Source organism: Labrus bergylta, chromosome 12 (genome assembly GCF_963930695.1).
Source record: "Labrus bergylta chromosome 12, fLabBer1.1, whole genome shotgun sequence".
In the NCBI taxonomy this organism is placed as follows: domain Eukaryota; kingdom Metazoa; phylum Chordata; class Actinopteri; order Labriformes; family Labridae; genus Labrus; species Labrus bergylta.
In genome coordinates this window covers 17,960,147-17,978,259 of record NC_089206.1, presented here as the reverse complement: position 1 = coordinate 17,978,259, position 18,113 = coordinate 17,960,147, and the positions used below count along the sequence as shown (strand labels likewise).

At 43.5% G+C, this 18,113-nt stretch overlaps 1 protein-coding gene across 4 annotated transcripts in view; it reads right to left on the bottom strand.

Annotated features, from left to right (window-relative positions):
- The window catches only part of rerea (arginine-glutamic acid dipeptide (RE) repeats a), a 122,355-nt gene that overhangs the window by 72,055 nt on the left and 32,187 nt on the right, over window positions 1-18,113 (bottom strand). Inside the window, exon 1 of one of the 4 annotated variants that reach the window (XM_065961017.1) lies at window positions 15,719-16,231. The exons of 2 other annotated variants lie outside the window; for them this stretch is intronic. The gene's annotated coding sequence lies outside the window, so the exon portion shown is untranslated. Of the gene's footprint in view, window positions 1-15,718; window positions 16,232-18,113 lie in introns of those variants that run through there. One more of the 4 variants, XM_020632346.3, reaches the window with a different exon arrangement.

The following is an 18,113-nucleotide window of genomic DNA, read 5'->3' as shown; positions in this document are numbered from 1 at the left end:
CTGGTGGAGTGGGTAAAGCTAAAGCAGCACGCCATCTGCACTACACCAGCACACACTCTGTGCCTACAAAGGAGGCTTCTTATTAACTGCCAGTGTTTGCCCCCTCCACCCTACCGCAACAAATTAACTAGAAATAGTTATTACAGCCCCCACAGGGATCAGACCAGGCAATAAGCACCAGTGTTACAATGGTTGTGATAGCAGGGTGGGAGAGTGAGGGTGAAAGAGGAGGGAAGGATCGAGATTGAGCCAGGTAAAGAAGACCCGGCTTGGAGTGAAAATCATAAAGCCTGTCTGGATAAAGATGTGGCTTTTTTGAGAAAAAGTGAGACAAAGGATACAAGAGTGGAAGCAGGTTTTTTTTTTTTGCACACTCATACTATCACACAAAATAAAGCGCTTTTGACAATGTCGCTCCTCTACAGCGGGTGCCATCATCTCGTGAGCAGACACCAACTGATGGGGCAGCTGCTCTTGTCTTCGGCTTCAACACAAACACTGGGCCTGATTAAACTGGAGCCTTGTCACATCCCCATTAATCACCTAATGATGAGTTACCACGACGACCACTGGGCTGCCGGCGTATGCACACATGAACACATTAGTGCACACACAGAACGTAAGGACTCTGTAGAGAGAGATGCACATGTACGGTGTGAAAGGACACACAGCCCACCATGGATACACACCTTCTTTGGTGTGTTAAATTACAAACAGCCCCCCCTGCTCCCTCCCCGTGTCCATATCCAGCAGCATGTCTTGGAGGTGTGAGGAACATAAAAACACTGATGAAGGTACCATTTGATAGCACAGCTTTAATCCTAGAAGCTGCTGGAATCTGTGCATGAGCTAAGCACCTCTTCTATGTTCTAATCAGTAACATAAGCCTCTTCCACTGAAACCAGCGAGGACCCTGAACTGTGAAAATGGAGGGCTGGTCCATTCTGCTTTGATGTTGTGGGCGGCTTTAAGCCACTATAAGTATCGTTACAATCTAGGTGCTATTAGCTGACATCTGGATACACTTAATATAACTGCCTCATTCCAAGATCTGTATCAATTACCTGACTGATGTTAACATGATTGTGGGTATCAACCCTCAGAACAACAATAAAATGAACATGTGCTTCCTCTGGTTTCTTTTGGCTTGTTTTTAATAGTCAATTACCAATATGTTCATGTGTGCTTTGTGCTAATTTGTTGCACATCAGTAGGTGTAGTTATACGAGTTCGAAAAAAGCAATTGAGTGAGTAAAAAGAAGCAAGCCAGAGAGGAGTGAGGTAGTAACACTGTGCCGTTGAAGAGTCATAATGTATTAATGGCTGACAGGGAAGAGAATGAGAAAGAGAAAGCGAGAGAGAAGGCTCTCCACCCACTCCCAGGGAAACAAAGTGCTTAGCAGAAAGCAGCGCTGGCTGCCTGCACGATGAATAACGCTGTGAGGGGGCAGGTGAGGCTTGCAGCTATTACACATCAATCACTGGGCCAGGACCCCTTTGAAAGATACCAGCTGTCTTAATGGAAAAGAGAGGGAGGGGGCAGTGGCTGGAGAGGGGTTTAAGGGGGTCCCAGCGAACGTCACCTAATCCACAATTTACATTACTGCAACGGAGTCAAGGGCTAGCAGCCAGCGGGGGCCCCGCTCAAATACATTTCTCTTTTCCAAGCCTGTTTAAATGAGACCTTTGGCCTGAAAAACCACACAGTTTGTGGCTCGATTAACACATCACCCCCCACAATGGCCACACAGCAGGTTTCTGTTACTAAACAGCTTTTTCTTTCTCACTGTCTCTCTTTCTCTCCCAAACAGCCATTTAAAAAAGAGCATGTTTTATTCATTTCAATCACTCCCACATTTACCCAAAGCCATGCTCATCTCGGAAGTGTTAATCAAAACCTGTATACGGATAAACATCCAAATTATCAAGCTCATGCCCTGTAGGGTTTCTTTTTCAGTGCTGCTATATTTAAGTAATTGATTATCTTGGAAGATAAAGTTGCGTACTTTAAAAATGTATACACAGGATTCTATATAAAAAAATAATGTTGAAACTAGAAATGTATGAAAAAATAAATCTATCAACAATATAACCCAGCACAGTGATCCACTCAGTTTTGGGAGAGCGCCTGTAAAGTCATTCATGGCATATTCAATTGGAGAATTATGAAGTAGCAAAATGTGATTGGCAAGGATTTAGGGCCAGCTTTGCAGAGGGATTGAATGAAATACTCGCATGAATACAGATTAGAGGAGAACAATGTTAGCATGAATATACACAGGGTTATTAACAATGAGGGCAACTCAAATTGATCCGAATAAACCAGCCAGATCCTCGGCAGTGCACGGATCCTTGCTGCGGTGATGTCGAGCTGCAGCAGATTTTCGTCAGCTACAATCCATTACTCAGTGCCATCTAATCTAAGCTGCCATCCAAGCCCCCTGGAAACAACAGCACAATGAAGGGCTCAGCTGAAGGCGAGGGGTAGGCCACTTCATAAGGGATTCTCTGTGGTCTCTGCACCCTGTCTGCTTTGTCTTACCTGGTGCAATCATGATTCGCTTTTATTCTCCCAGGCCCTCGCTGCTTTAGTTCGCAAAGACACTTGTCTGCTCCACTTGTTTTTTCAATTCACTGATGAGTAACCACATCTTTTTTTCCCCCTTTCTGCTAAAGCTGTGCTCACAAAGGCTCTATTTTTAGCCAGCATCCGGGGTTAGTTCAGTAGGTAAAAGCCGTTGCTCGAGAAAAGATAGCTTGGGGCTTTCCAACATCAACATTAAACCTGCCTAGAGACTCCCATGATAAAAGGCGAAGTGCTGCTGCACAGGAACAGAGTCTCATGCACAATGACACCATGTGCAACAATAAACTATCACTGCCTAAAAGGATTAAGACAATTTACAGAATCTCCTCAGGCTAACAATAGCATTCGTTTCTCTCTTTTTGTAATATAAACTGATTCCCACTAAGTCAAACATATTTCCAGTCCAGTAGTTCAGAGGTACTTTCGAGCACGGACATAAGGATCAGACTGTGTGCTCCACAGGGTCTAAGCCTCTACTCCATCTCTAAAAGAAAGCTAAATCCTACTCTAGTCCCTGTTTGTGTGCTCTGAGGGGGCCTACTCCACAACCCAAGATGTCCAGTCTCTACAGGGGTCTGTGGGCAGGACTTCCATTTTGCAGCATTATACCAGCTACTTCAAGACACAGCGCCTGTCAGCCACACACGTTTGTGTGGATGGAACAAAAGCTGAAGGCCATTTCAGGAGCTCTGACTGCTTCACCAGGTTTAGACACGGCTCCAGAGGGAAATGTCAGGGTTGTCCATTGTCACCCTCCTTCTTTTCCCTAAATGAGGCTCTCTCTCATCGTGAGCAGACACAGTACAGGACGTCTCCCAATGTGTTATTGATAAGACAAAAAAAGAAGACTGAGAGGACTGCAGCAACGGACAGAACTATCATGGATGAGGCACTTAAATGACTTTCCCTGTAAATCTATTGGCAGGTGTGTTTTTTTTCCCCCCAGTGCGGATGAAGTGCCTGATTTGAAAGGATCTCTAGTGTGTTTCACCTCTGGAGAGGCAGTGCCAATTCAATTTTTTGGTGAATTATCCTGTTACAATGGAAATGTACCCATAGGTAAAAGGGTCAGATGGGATATAAAAACACACTGGGGACACATTTAAGCCTGCGTTGTACTAAAAGAAATAACTACGGTACTGTATGAATCGTCAAACATCTATCTATATAAAAATGAACAGAGCTGTAGCAGAGGGAGGAGGAAATTAGTTACATGACATTTTCTCAATCAGATGCATGTAGCAAAAAGATTTCCTGCGAGCGGAAAAACAGTGATTTTTTTTTCTTCTCCTGTTGACTGAAAGGGCTCTTGAGATTTTAATATTCGAGCACTCACTTCAACTGATATTCTGCAATCAAATATCCCCACTCCTCCTCGCTGATCTGCCTATCAGCTTAACGATCCCATCCATCAGTTCAACTCAGACTGGTAGTCTAAATGAGTGCGGGAAAGGAGGAAATGTATTCATACAGCTGCCCTACATCCTCCAGCTACCCTAATCACTGTGTCACACAGAGCGGCGTGCCAACACAAGAGGAAAAACTAACATAAATAGATTAGAGTGACAGATACGACAGCTCTGAGGTTTCAGACTGACAGGCCGGCCCAGTAGGAGCACTGAAGGATGACTTTAAGAACAGCCCCCTAAAAACAAAGCTATTAGGTCAGTACACAAGACCATTTTTCCGCCTAAATTATTAAGCTATGTGCTGCAAACTCTACCCTATCCTGGAACAGATGGTTGAGGTGGGAAAGGGAGGGGGGGGGGGGGGGGGGGGCAATCCCTCCATTCATGTCTTATAAGGATCCAAGCCAAAAAACACCTCCACCTCTAGATAGCACAGGATACCTCTAATTAGGAAAGGCTATCATTTCATGTGCAAACATCTCTCCCCTATTTCACCACAGAGCTAACCAACCATCACAACGGAATGCATTAAAAAATAAACTAAACAACGGATCGGCTTTCTAGATAACACCCCCATTTTGTTTGGACATGAACGTGTGATCGCTGTAAAAAGACGCCGTCAGTGAACAGTCTACAGTTGGAGATGTGTTTGGTCAGGGAAAAGGATGGCTTTAGGAAGAAGTGGGTGGAGAGGAGTAGTGTCGCTGCAGCCTTGTCATCCACCATCCCAGGCGTGCAGGCTGGTGATCCCATGCAAAGAGGGAAGCGACCTGCAGGATAATATGAATCAATGCTCTGTGAGGACCAGACATGCTTTTTTAACTATAGCCACAGACAGGGCAGGGCTGGAGTTATTACCTTATATTGCAAAGGTTTCTTCTACTTCTACAAAATAAAAATAAATAGAAAAGGGTACTTGGCAAGAATCCAGGAGGGATGATAGCACTGCTGAAAAAAGCAGGATCTGAGCTCCCCTGTCCTCTGAGGACAGCTCATAAAACATGCAGGGGCTGACACTGGGCCTTGTTCAGCGGTGGCATTTCAGTGGACCTTGCCACAAACACACAGGCCACACAAACACAGGCAGGTTAATACAACACACAATTAATTTGAAAAGAGTCAAACCTGCATGGTTGACTGCGTGGCAAACAAGTGAATGGTTACTTTTCATCCTAAAAATAAACCACAGCTGCTAAAGGTAACCATTTTTCCAAAAACATAAGCAGCGGGGGTCTGAACAATGGGCTTTCAGGAAAATGTGAGAGCAGAATGTGGATATTATGCAGTGTACAGTAGTGATCCAGATTAACTCTGCCTGTTCATGTGTGAAATGGAGACTTGATCTCTGACTGATAGTGTGCTTTTCCCCCAGCAAACATAAGCTGAACATTTTTCACATTTGCAAACACGTAACAACTGCAATATATTGGATTACACATCGCATCCTTCACTGTGCACCAACATTGGCATATTAAAAATACAGCCTGACACAACATAGCTCAGGCTGACTAAATGCCTGCTCCCTTTTTATAAACCAAAGGTGAACGTAGCTGGCTGTGCGGCTGAGTTGCTGTGAATAAGCCACAGATATTCTTGGAATGTTAATGTTGGGCTTTGACCGAGGCAGTCTCACTGACTTCTCCTCTCGTCGCCGGGCCATTAATGACAATGAAAATACTACTTAGCCCTGCCTGTGCCAATAACTCAGCCTTTAAAAATATAGAGGCAGTACCTAAATGGGTGCCCTTCTTAATATTTAGCAAACTAAGGAAGGACTAAAAGTGGGACTGAGCAGTGATTATTGCGAGTAAGTGAATTAACGGTATGGAAAGAAAAATTCAAAGTCTGACACAAGCTCTGAAAAAAATCAAACATTTATGCTTTTAACAAGCAAAAGAGCAAAGTGTGAATGTAAAATATTTAAACATTTCATAACTTCAAATTAATATGCAGTGTCTTCCTCATTCGACAACAGTTCCCTTATGTCAACTACTCAGATAAGAGTTTGGTTTTACATTTAGGAGTTTCAGCATATGGAGAGTGGACATTCATGGTGTCAGATCATTGGAAATGTGACTGCAAACTAGTTCATAGTCAAAAATATAAAATTCAATAATCATTTGTGATAATTAACCGGGCTCAATGTGAGGTAAATGCAGAGTCTAGGGAATCATTTCTAGAGATTATTTTACAAAATACATATGGTGCTGGATGATGTGTGTACCGCACCTAATTACACCGTTAAGGGCTAAATTCACTAATGCAATGCTTGCATTGTGTTTAAGCACACCAGATGCTGCACTCAGGCATACAAAATCAACCTCTAGAACTTCTGCTCTGGTGGTCAATTAGTGGAATTCTAAGAGGACATGTTAAGCTACACTCCTGTTGAAATAGCTTCCTATTGCATCTGCAGGCTTAATAAAAGCAACTGTGAGCTTATCCACTACAGTACAGCATTCATCCATGTGTATACATGTGTGTCAATCTAAAATGTGTAGGCCATTGACACACACAGACACTTTCAAGGACGCACATACATAAACAAAGACAAAAGCTGCTCAGCAACTGTATTTGGAGTCCAGGTTAGACTACTTGCTCAGCCAATAAATGGCTGGAGTGTAATGTGCCCTGACCTTCTATCTTTCTTTCAGCGGTTCCTTACATATATTGCTGTCTCTCCTCATATATCACTCAAGCAAATGGCGCCCTTCACCCTGCTCCCTCCTGTCCCCTCCTTAAAAGGCTGAGGGGACATCTTCGCCGGCTGTACTCGACTGACAGCGCTGGCAGCTTCCTCGTCGAGCTCAAGGGGAGGGCGGAACAAGGCTTGTCGAGGGGGAAATGCTGCAATGAATAATTATGTTTCATAACATGACCCATCCCCCCTCCTTTATTAGCATCAAACAATAATTAATGGGGAACAAGGGCCACTGAGGAGTCTGCTTTTCGCTTTCCAGAACAAGAGGGTCAATATGCCCTTGTACCCCTTTTCTCTCTGCTCGCTGCAGACACCTCATTCCTCTTTAAAAAAAAAAAATCTCTCTTAGCTTATTTATGATGCCAGTTGCTCTGCTGGAGAAAAACACAGCATTCCTGCTTCACTCAGCAAAAAACGGTCCGGATTACTTTACACAGCAGTTCACCGCTTCCATCTCCACACCTCTTCTCAGCAGGCCAACCCAACAACTCAATAATGAATATGAAATGCCTCCTAATTGATGTCTACGGGAGTCGGTGCAGGGCTGAAAATACAGGGCTATTGGATATGGGCTTGACTTGATTACCTTTTTATTTCACGTAAGAATAAAATAATCTCTGATCAGCAGTAGCAAAGCCAGTAGTGATCAAATTAGCTTTGCACTAAGAGCTCCATTGATCTTGGCACTCATCTGTGCAGATGAGACCAAGAAAGGCAGCTGGTAATCCAATAGCTGAGATGGGAAGTGCTTCAAGGACTCTACTGAGTTTACCAACCCATTTCCTTCACAGAGGCAAGATGTTAGTGCAAGCCACACACTGGACTGATTGGAAGCCACAGGGGCCTAGGGTGAAATGAATAAGAGCCACGGTGTGACTGAAAGCAAGGTACTCGGAAGCTGAGAGTAATTTGGCCATATCTATCATGTAATGAGTAAACAGGATGAATCAAGCAGAGCCCAGATCAGTGCTTAAATGATCTGTGTTCTAACACTTCAGTCCTAATTCATGCTTCACTTCATTATCCAAGCCAAAAAAACAAAAGCAAAGCTGATATCAACGTAAAGGTTCCATTCACTTGAGTGTGAAAGTGTAAGGTTAAGAGAATCAATGTCGGTGGAAATCTGCCTTAACACTGTGATAACTTCATTGCCGCAAATCATTGACTCACGCCTTTTGTGATCAATTTTGCATGACATGAATGACATCAAACAGGAACCCCAGAGGGCAGGGAGCACGTGAAATGAAACAGAGCAAAACTAAGGTAGTAAAGGGCAAAACACACACAGCTGTTTCGCTTGTGGAAATAGTTCCAGTGAAATGCGCCTGAATGGGATCGCTGCTGTGCATTAAGTGTAGCACTGCTACATCACACAAACACACGCATACACACACACACACACACACACACAGAAGTAATCCATCAAGGATTCATGAGTGAATGCTCAATAACAAGACTGAGTGCATTTCTCTCCTTCATATCACTGCAACGAGAGAAAGAGTGAGAACTCTTCAGCAGCCCACAGTCACACCGCAAACACACACACTCCCTCTCATACCACACTAATAACCTTGGGCTGTCTACCAATGCCATGGCTTTATGGAACTGTATGGGCTCTAAATAGAAGCTCCATTTCTCACCGGCAGTCAGTAACAGCTCTATTTCAGATGCCCTGTCATTAAATATTTATCTTCGCAGAGTTGCAGATCATACCAAGGTGATAATCGTTTGAGAAAATCCAAATCTTAAGAGATTTTTTTCCCCCTGCCCCCTCACAGTCCACCTCCATCCACCACTGCCACAACAAAGGCCTATTTTTAAAAGGATTATCTACAAGTGTTCCTTTAATCAGCGCGTGGCAGAACTGCAGAAATCCCTCAACAACGGTCCCAGAGGACTACCTTTCTCTGAAGCCTTATCAGGCGGGGGATCTCCTTCACCGACAGCAGACTGAATGAGTGGGAGTGAGCGTGTTTGAGGATGAAAAGCTGCGCTGCTACCTTGCTATGATGTGCTCTCCAACAATCTCAGAACAAAGGCCTCCATTTTGAAGTGGAGTTATGGTGGCACGGTGCTCTTAAGGCCCTCTGTTGTTGTGTTGTCCTATCACTTTTCTATCCCCTTTGTTAGCCCTGCTGTTTGTTATGCTAGCAAGATAAGCCACTGTTGTGGGTGGTTGGGTTGCACTGCAGCAACCGGTGTACTGCCAGAGTGCCAAAGCTGACAGTCTGTGGGAGGGATTGTGGGCGTTATGGATCACTAGGAGACAGATGTCCGGTCTTGCCCCGGCGCTGACTCAAATGCTAACCCTAAAAAGTGCGTGTTTGCAAACTGGATGGCTTCCTGGTTGATCTTTATCAGAGCAATACAGTCAGCTCTCTTCATCATGGCAATGTGCCTTTTTCTCTGGCGCAGCACTGAGCAGCTTTGTTATTTATGTAACATAAGAGGTGGAAGTTGACTGATAAACATTACAAGCTGTCTCTTGCAGGTAAACAAGCATTTTGAGTGAGCTAAAAGTAACACCAGGCAGTGGCAAATAAAGAAATAGATAATGGTATTTTTGTAAAAGCTACATTAAATGAATGCAGTGAAAGCCTCTGGAGAACAGATGACTGTCTGAGCATCGTCAAGACACAGCAGTACTGTCTACCATTGAGATTCTCCACTACAGTGTCATGCTCCAATAAGCAGAATCAAACCCTTTAAGCATCTGTTGTCTTTAACTCTCCCTCTCTTTGTTTGGTGCGCAGTCACAGTTAATGATTTCCTCAAGATCTCCATTTTCCACGTATGATTTACATGTTTGAAATGCTTAGTTGAGCAGACAAAGGTTTGCAAAGCAGCTGTTACCAAGCTTAATCCAAAGATTGTTTGAGCAGAGCTGAGAAATAAAAAAAAATTAAAAGCCAGAAGAGACTAAGAAGAAACAGACAGAGGTATCAGAACATTGCCTTTCAGTTTCTTCTAGTTTACATATCTACATTGTGCAGTCATCCCTTACAGAGAGAAACACCGCCAGCAAAAACAATTACAACCCCCCCTTCCCGAGCACAAGCCTCTACCCGACTGCCTCGACTCAGCTTGACAATCAAGCCCATTAGATCTTTCTGTGAATTAAAGCTAGTTAACTACTAGCACTGACACACATCAAGAATAGTCATTAGCCTGTCTTTTTAGCATAAAAAACAGGAATGATTTGCCGGTTCAGAGAGATCATCTCCCTACATGCAGCCTGGGGCAGCTCTTACCGTCTACCTCATTATTTTTGGAAGAACAGGGCTACTTATGAATCGGGGTGGGTTAAATGTAAGGTGCTCTTGTAATGACCTGGCTTACCCACACAGTAGTGGCAGCAGCAGACTGCTTAAGCTGCTCTTATTACAGACAAAAGAAAAAGCAGTAACTCGCCAACACTGTAAATATAAGGCTAAATCTCTCTCGACTAAGCCGTAAAATCAAAGTGGGATTGTTGGAGAACATAACTCCCACGCAGCTGCACATTCTGCAGTGGAAAAAAAAAAAGCTGTCAAATGTTGGCTTTTTACAGATCCTAGCAGACCTGACAAGTGCCAATGATACCCCATGAGTGATAAAGACATTTATTCCTGCTCAGAGAGAGTTTTTCCATAAGTGATAGTGTGCAATGCTCCGCTGCTTCATTACTGGAGAGAAAGAGGCTGTTGCCGTGTTTTCCCATTTACGTTGCCAGGGTGACGAATGAAAAGCAGGATTGCCCGCACAACTAATCAAATGAGTGAGTGACAACAAGTCAATATTTTCTCATTGTGTGGACAAGCAATACATCTACACAGTAACAGGCTGTGCTTCAAGGCTCAGCCAATGGTAGACTCGCAGTATTATACGGATAATGTGCCAATAATGTGGCTCTGTGCGGCTGTTAAAAGCAGTGCCAATAAAGACACCGTATCAAAAGACAACCTTTAGCAAAAAAAAATGGGCTAAATTACCAACGCAGCAGACAACGTCTAGACTCTGTACTTCAAACAAACATACTGTCGTGTAATAGCTACAAGCCAACAAAGACAAAAATGTAATTGGACATTGATCTGTTGAGCTCTAAGGATGAATAAGTCATCCTAAAGGGGAACTGCATGTAGACACATGAGCCTTACTGAGATGTTAGAGAATACTGCAGAATTGAGAACTATCAGCATGTTGTTAGTCCTGTGAGAGTTCAGATTTGATCATTTAGCTTTAATTCTTCAGGGCTTCCTCGTCATTTTTCAAAAGGACATCCTCTTAAAAACACAGACAATTAGTTGCTTTTGATGAAAAGAAAAAAAAATATCACTATGTAACACCAAATGGAGCAAACACCATCTCTACAAGCCTGGTTAAGCACAAGCAAGATCAATGGGTAAAATGTATCAGCAAATATTACCATTCGCTGCCTGGCAAGTAATCATTAAGGAATGGCACTGATGCATTATTCATCATGCTGATGTATAATTCAGACTTAACAGCAGATTCTATGCATAAATAAAGCTGTGATACATTTAAACACATTAAATGTTTACTTGCTAAAATGGGAAATGAAGGCGCAGCATGATCGTTTCCCCCGCTGCTTGTCACTCGATTATTTGATAGCATAGCTGAGGATGCAGGGGCAGAACGGACTATGACAACCCACTAGTCATAAAACATACACCTTGTAGACATGGGCTACAGTCTGATACATGGTGGTGAGGGGAGCAGTTTGGGGGAATGGATTGTAGTATTCAGTAAAAGAAAATATACTAATAAGATATGCTGTAACCTTATTGTCTTAGGACATTAATATCTCTGTTAAAACATCTTAACAGGACTGCGAGGGAATTCTTGTTTAAGAGTCAGAGCCGGTGTCAAAGTGACAGTCAACAGGGATGAAGAGGAGGCAGGGAAGACACAGGGGCTTCATCTCACAGTGTTCAGAGTGGGCTGGGCCTGCAGGGACCGCTATTCCACTTTATGACCATGCATTGAATTAACAAGGCCAGATGTCCCTCCACGTAACATGTGTGAAAGTGCCCTCCAATGGGCTCAGCTGCTTTAAGGATGTACAGACAGAGGGGGGTTGGGGGGCAGGGCCCATTTTCAATTATCCCAATTTCTCACTCGTCTGCAGCTCCTGAGGTTTATTTTAATTAAAGATATCGGCCCTTCCTCTGTGCTCACAACAAAATAGATGGAAATTTTCTATGAACAGTTCTTCATCACTCTCTGTTTCAGTAGTCACCCACCAGAGGGTACTGCCTCCTTAGCAGTGCTACCAGTTTCATGTGTGTACCATGTCAATCAGAGGCAAATGTACTCTAAATGCGTCACTGGTAAACCACTATCTCAGAGGACAATAGGTCAGGAAGTGCCAGGCCGGCTCGCTCCATTTAGAAATGAAACCCGTCTGGAGAATCAACGAGACCTGAAGAGATTTATCATCGTTCCTCCACACAGAGAGTCCGTTTCTGTGCAGGGGGATGGAATTGACACCAACAATGGTATGGACAGCCATGACTTCTCATTGATTTTCCGCCTGGCTTTATGGCCGGCCGCCTCTCACATTTTTCTATTGGAGGGGTCAAATGTGGGAGGGAAAGTGAGAGCGATCCATTTTATTTGGTAGTTAAGACATAGTCACAAAACAAAAACAGCTCCAAGTGTAATTCAGCAGCATTGATTTGATAAGCATCTTACACTTTGTTTTTATGGGTCAAACATACCATCTGTTTTCTTTTATGTGGCTTATTATAATTACAGTCGGGTCATTTCTGTGTGATTACATTGGAATACAGTTTAGTCATCCAGACTGTTACACAAATGGAAAAGATATCAAGACCCCAGGAGAGTTACTCATTAGAAAGAAAATTAGAGGCCCGCCAACATCGTATGAGCTACAGTTTCTATGATTCTTTATGACTTACATCATAATCTTAAAGTACTACACACAGACAACCTCAGACTTTATTCCTAGCAGCCATCATCCTGACATGGGGGGGGGGGGGGGGGGGGGGCAGAGATGCAGCGCAGTGCAATCCCAGTGAGGACCATCATGCGAGCAGATTAAATAACGTTTTTCCAATGCCCTGTCAAACATTGAGCAGCCTCTGAGCAGCTAGACAGCCGTTACAGCCTCACTCTATGAAGCATTGCTCTCTCTCTGTATGGTCGGAAACAGCCTCTTTGATCCGGATATCGCCCCTCGGATTCCTCAGAGGTGACACTCATACACGCGCGTGAGCTGAATGTTTACTAGATTTCTACCTTGTCAGCAGTGAGACTTGTGTTTGTGAGTTACACTGCTTCTCTGCTTCCCTCGGTTTACAAGAATCAACAACACATGCCGCAGACTCAGACCTAGATCAAATTGAACATCAGATTTAATTTCCTACAAAAAGTGGCTGGAAGCTCTGCAAATAAAGAAGGTGTGACGTGATATGCTCAATAGTATGGTAATGTGTACTTGATTAAGATTAATGCTGCTACATTCTCATCTTAAACCATCATCGCATGAATCCAAATACTGCAAAACAACTCTGGCTTTTGAGTTAAACTATAGGCTGACTACTTCCTCAATTCAATCCACATGTAGTGAAACTAAATGGTTATCCTAACCTCCGGGGAGGTGAAGAAGAGGCCATTTCGAAATGTGTTCAGAGAGACAAACCAAGGCAATTTTTCCCACATGACAGTGCAGGCGGAGACTGTGATTGCAAGTTACCCACAAAACCCAAATACTTCTGTCACATGGTTTCCATATCACATAGCGGCCAATCATTCTAATAGAAGGAACAATCTTCCCTTGAATCAAGACCGCAAAACAAAAGAAAAAACATGTATGGTCTATGGCGAAAGCTATGACAAGAAAAAGTATGGCAGGAATCTAATGATAGTATGCTGCTGGGCTACACTTCAATGTGTTTCAATGCTGTGCTAACTGTAAGCAAGACAGTTTTTAAATGTAATTTTAGGAGAGCTTTGATATCATTTAGGAGACATCACCTGCTAAATATCTGTCTAACCTAATTTGTTAAAGTCATCAGAACAGCACTATTTTATCATTTTCCAGATAGGGTGTAATTACACAACATTACTTTTACATTTGCCCGTATCATTTAATAAATCTTTTAAAATAAAATATGAATAAATAAGGGTGTTTTGGAGAATCACAGCAGTGTATTGTATGCATATAAACATATACACTATATCCTTATGATTAAATCAATAATTGCTCACACCACTAATGACTGTAAGATCACATGATGATTCTTAATATGAAGACAAGACTCTTTTTGTGGGGAAATCCCACTCCATCTCTTAATGATATCAAAACCAGATGTTACTGCCTTCTGAGATTATTAGAGAGGCAGAGTCAAAAAGTACAACAATAATCGCACCTCAAGAGCACCTTTTAACATATCCACACCTGCACACCTTTCAAAACGGAGTTAGCAAATGTCCACAATCAGAATCAGGCTTATTGACAAGTACTTGTACGCAAACAAGTCATTTGTCTTGTTTTTGGTGCAGGGAACTTGTTAAGCCTATATTCACGTGGATTAAAATGTCCTTCTTGTTGAAACAATGATCCTTTATCCGCAGAGCCTGTGCCATACATTAGCTGATGTAGCGAGTAGATTAATCACATCTGAATCATTAAGCTAGAGGTCACTTCTCAGCTAGCACGGGCTACAAAAAATGCTACAGGAAGCTGATAGATGTTGCATTGCTAATTTTAAGGAGCCAATCTCTGACTCCGTGTAATAGCCCAGTGAGAAAAGCAGCAGCAGAGAGAGGATTTCAGGAAGGGATTGTTTTTATGTGGCAGAGATTTGAAGGCAATCAGTCTCAGTCTCAGTCCCCCCCCCCCCCCCCCCCCCAAAAAAAACCCCTCTCCCTCGATTTGAATCTTTTTTCAGGGCTGAAGCTTCTTTGTGCTTATGTGACCACATCCCCTGAGGACCCAGCTTCTGACTGGAGTCACATGAAAACTCACTATGACCAATTGTAAAGTAATTTAAGTTTATAAAAAAAAAAAGCCTCCTGCCCCCACACTCACTATAACTGCTATAACTGGAAAACATCAGATAAGCTGCCTTTCAGACGAATAACTGTAGTCTGATTTCAAATCCTAAGCTGTCCCCCTCTCATGCTAAACACACACACAGCCCACTCGTCACCCCCCCCCCCCTGCTCTTTTTAAACAACAGGCACAGACCACCTCCCCACCAAGTGAGGGGTGCATGTGCGTGGGCCAGAGTTCATAGCCTCTGGGGTGCTGAAGGGGGAAGTCAAGTTAATTTGGTGGACCCTTCAACAGTTTGCAACTGGTTCAACCAAGTCTCCCCCACTCACAACCCCTTTAAAAAAAAATAAACTAGTAGGTTCCATTGTGACAGTCCAATAAACAATTCATGACAGGAGAATGCCTGTAAATCCAAACAGAAAATACTGAATGAATCAGTGGAACAAAAAACAAAAAAGTATGACAAGGTACAACTTTTTCTAACTTGAAACAGTTTGCTTGTACACATACAGGCAGGCACAACTTTTGTTTTCCATCTTTGGTGCATTTTTCCGCTGGAGAGCAAGGTTACCATTAAGCTCCCCTTGTGTTTACTTAATTATTGCCACCTTAAAACCATTAGCTAGCTTAAACCCTGTCCCAGGCTGGCCAGGTCATGGGGGTTGTTGGGGGGGGTCTGCTGCACAGTCAAAGCAGAGCCAAGTTTTACAACAATGCAGCCAACTTTTAGCTCGCCAGAACACTCACAAACATTTGACTCCAGGTCAAGCACGCTTCCAACTCCTGGTATAAACACAATGTGAATACTTATAAGTCAAAGTCTACGTAACAGATTGCTTAATGCAACAACAATACCCGAATAGCGTATTTTAATCACACACACACACACACACACACACACACACAGCCCCCCTGTCTTCTACACCCTCCTCCCCCCCTCAAACCACAACCGTCTTGCTTTTTCTTTTCTTTTCTTTTTTTCGTATTAAACAACTCACCCGCCAGTCTGGTGATTCTTGAAGTCCCAAGACTGCTGCAAACAACTTGAAAACGCGATTCTTTCCCAGGTTGACCCTCCAGCTGGGCCAAATCCAAGAACCGGGTCCGAACGACGCGAACACGGACACTTTTTTCGTCACTACACCTCCCGGTTTTTTTTTTCTTTTTTTTTTTTATAAACCCGCTGCCCGCACGGAGGGGCTCGGGCAAGCACTTGCTTCAACAAAAGACGGTTGCACTTTATTGATGGACTGTTCACGTCGAGAAAAGGCACTAAAACGTGCCCTCGAAACGTCTCCTTTAGTCCCTTTTTTAACCCGTGTTGTTGTTGCTGTCGATGGTAAGTGTCCACATGAAAAGTAACACAGCGCTGGTAGTTGTTTCGAGCGGTAGGAAACCAGCGAGTTCGCCGTTTACAGGCTCCGCTTCCTTTTTCCACACACACGCGCTCTCTCTCTCTCTCTCCCCCCTCTTCTCTCGTTCTCTCTTTCCTATGCACACACACTCTCCACGCTCCCCCTATCGCTCCCTCCGTCTCTGTAACCCCCCCTCTCCCTCCTCCTCCTCCTGTTCAGCTGTTCAACAGACGCATCCACATGGCTGACCTAGTCTTTCTTTATCCAGACACTAGTGAAGGAGAATTACCCTGACCACACTCAAAAAGAGGAGAAAAAGAGCGAAACAAAAACATGGACTGGATTCAAATAATCGTGAGGAAGAAAGGGTGTAAGGGGGGGGGGGGCAATGGGGTTGTTGATTGATGGCAGCCCCGTAGGGACAACGCTGTGTGCACAGTGTGTTTTTGTGTGTGTGTTTGCAACTGCAATAGAAAGGGAGATGCACGACAGCAGCCAAAGTGGCCCGACGGACCATCAGCAGCAACCGATCAATGGTTACGCTTATGGGAATGTGAGTGAAACACAAAAAGCGGCACAATGAAAGAAAGCTATAGTAGTTGTAGACGTGCATTGTAAATAACGGCTCAATATCCAACATTTTATATCAGCACAATGGCCCACAGGAATGGCGTTTAAAGAAGAAACTGAGAAATATATGTTATGAATACAAGTCTCAAAACATTAATCTGCTGGAAAAACACACCAGGGGGAAAAAAAAAATCTGAATGCTGCTCAGGCTTGTGTAGCTCATTTGCATTTTTGGATAATGAATTAATTAGTCACCCCACCCATTAAAAAGGGAGAAACAAGCATGGATGATAATGTGAATAGTCCATTAGCAATGTTCAGGGTTGGGTGGGGAGGGGGCTTAATGTCTAGCTCTATGCACATCACATCAAATGTAATCCTGGTTATTTTCCAAGGGCTCTCCCTAATTTTGTGCAATTTACTGACAGAAAAACAAATCAGTACATTTCTCTTTGTCATAATGGTATCAATACCCAAAAAATCTGACCGACATCTCCCCCCCCCACACATGTTAGAGGAAGGGGCAAACAAAGATGGACCGCATTAAATCGTAAATTAATCGGATAATTTCCATTCCACTGAGCGGGCTTGACACATTTTCATTGTCTTAAACATGATATTGGATCAATGTCAAAATCCAATTAACTTAGCAAATAGTTTGCACGTTGGGCTTTTTTTTTTTTTTTTGCACTAAAGCTCGACACCGACAGCAGGAGAGACAAGCAGAGAGGATCAATAGCAATTGAGTTGAGGGTGGTGTGCAAGGGGTCCTTCATTGTGCTGCAAACCATGTTGGTCGTCTTGGTTTCAAGAGGGGGGAGATGGGGGGGGGGGGGGGAGATGGAGGGAGTCTCTGCTTTACAACAATGTGCTGGTAAAACCTTTTTCCCCAACTCCTGATGTGACTGTCTTAAGAAGTCGACCCCCCTCAAACGGTAACCTAACACCACAGCACCTCCCTTATCACTGCATGTACGCATTTCACAAGGTCAATGTTTATGATATTTACACAGAAACACACACACTGCCTGCCTCTAATCCTGAGTTATACAAACATTCAGTGGATCTAAGATTGATGATAAGCAGGGGCAAATGTTTTTCCTTATGTTTCTGATGCGCAATAAAGGGGAATACAATTACATTTCAAGCTCTGGAAAATGATTCTCCACGTGTTAAGCAGAAACCAGTCAAATGCCAACATTTTCTGTTAGTTTGTTGGGCTTAAGTCGAGGCCAGGACAGCACTGAAGGGTGAATTCTCAGTGAAGGCACTGAAGAGCAAAGCTGGATTGGCTGGCGGGGCTGGCTCTCCCCTCCCCGGCAGATGAGATCCCATTATCAGGAAGACGAGAACTCCACCTCCAGGATTTCACAGCTCCACTGTTTATCACATGGCTCTGTCAAGTTGGGCACCATTAACCGATAATGAAAGGAGACAACCGGTGCAGTTACAAGCAAAGCACTCCACA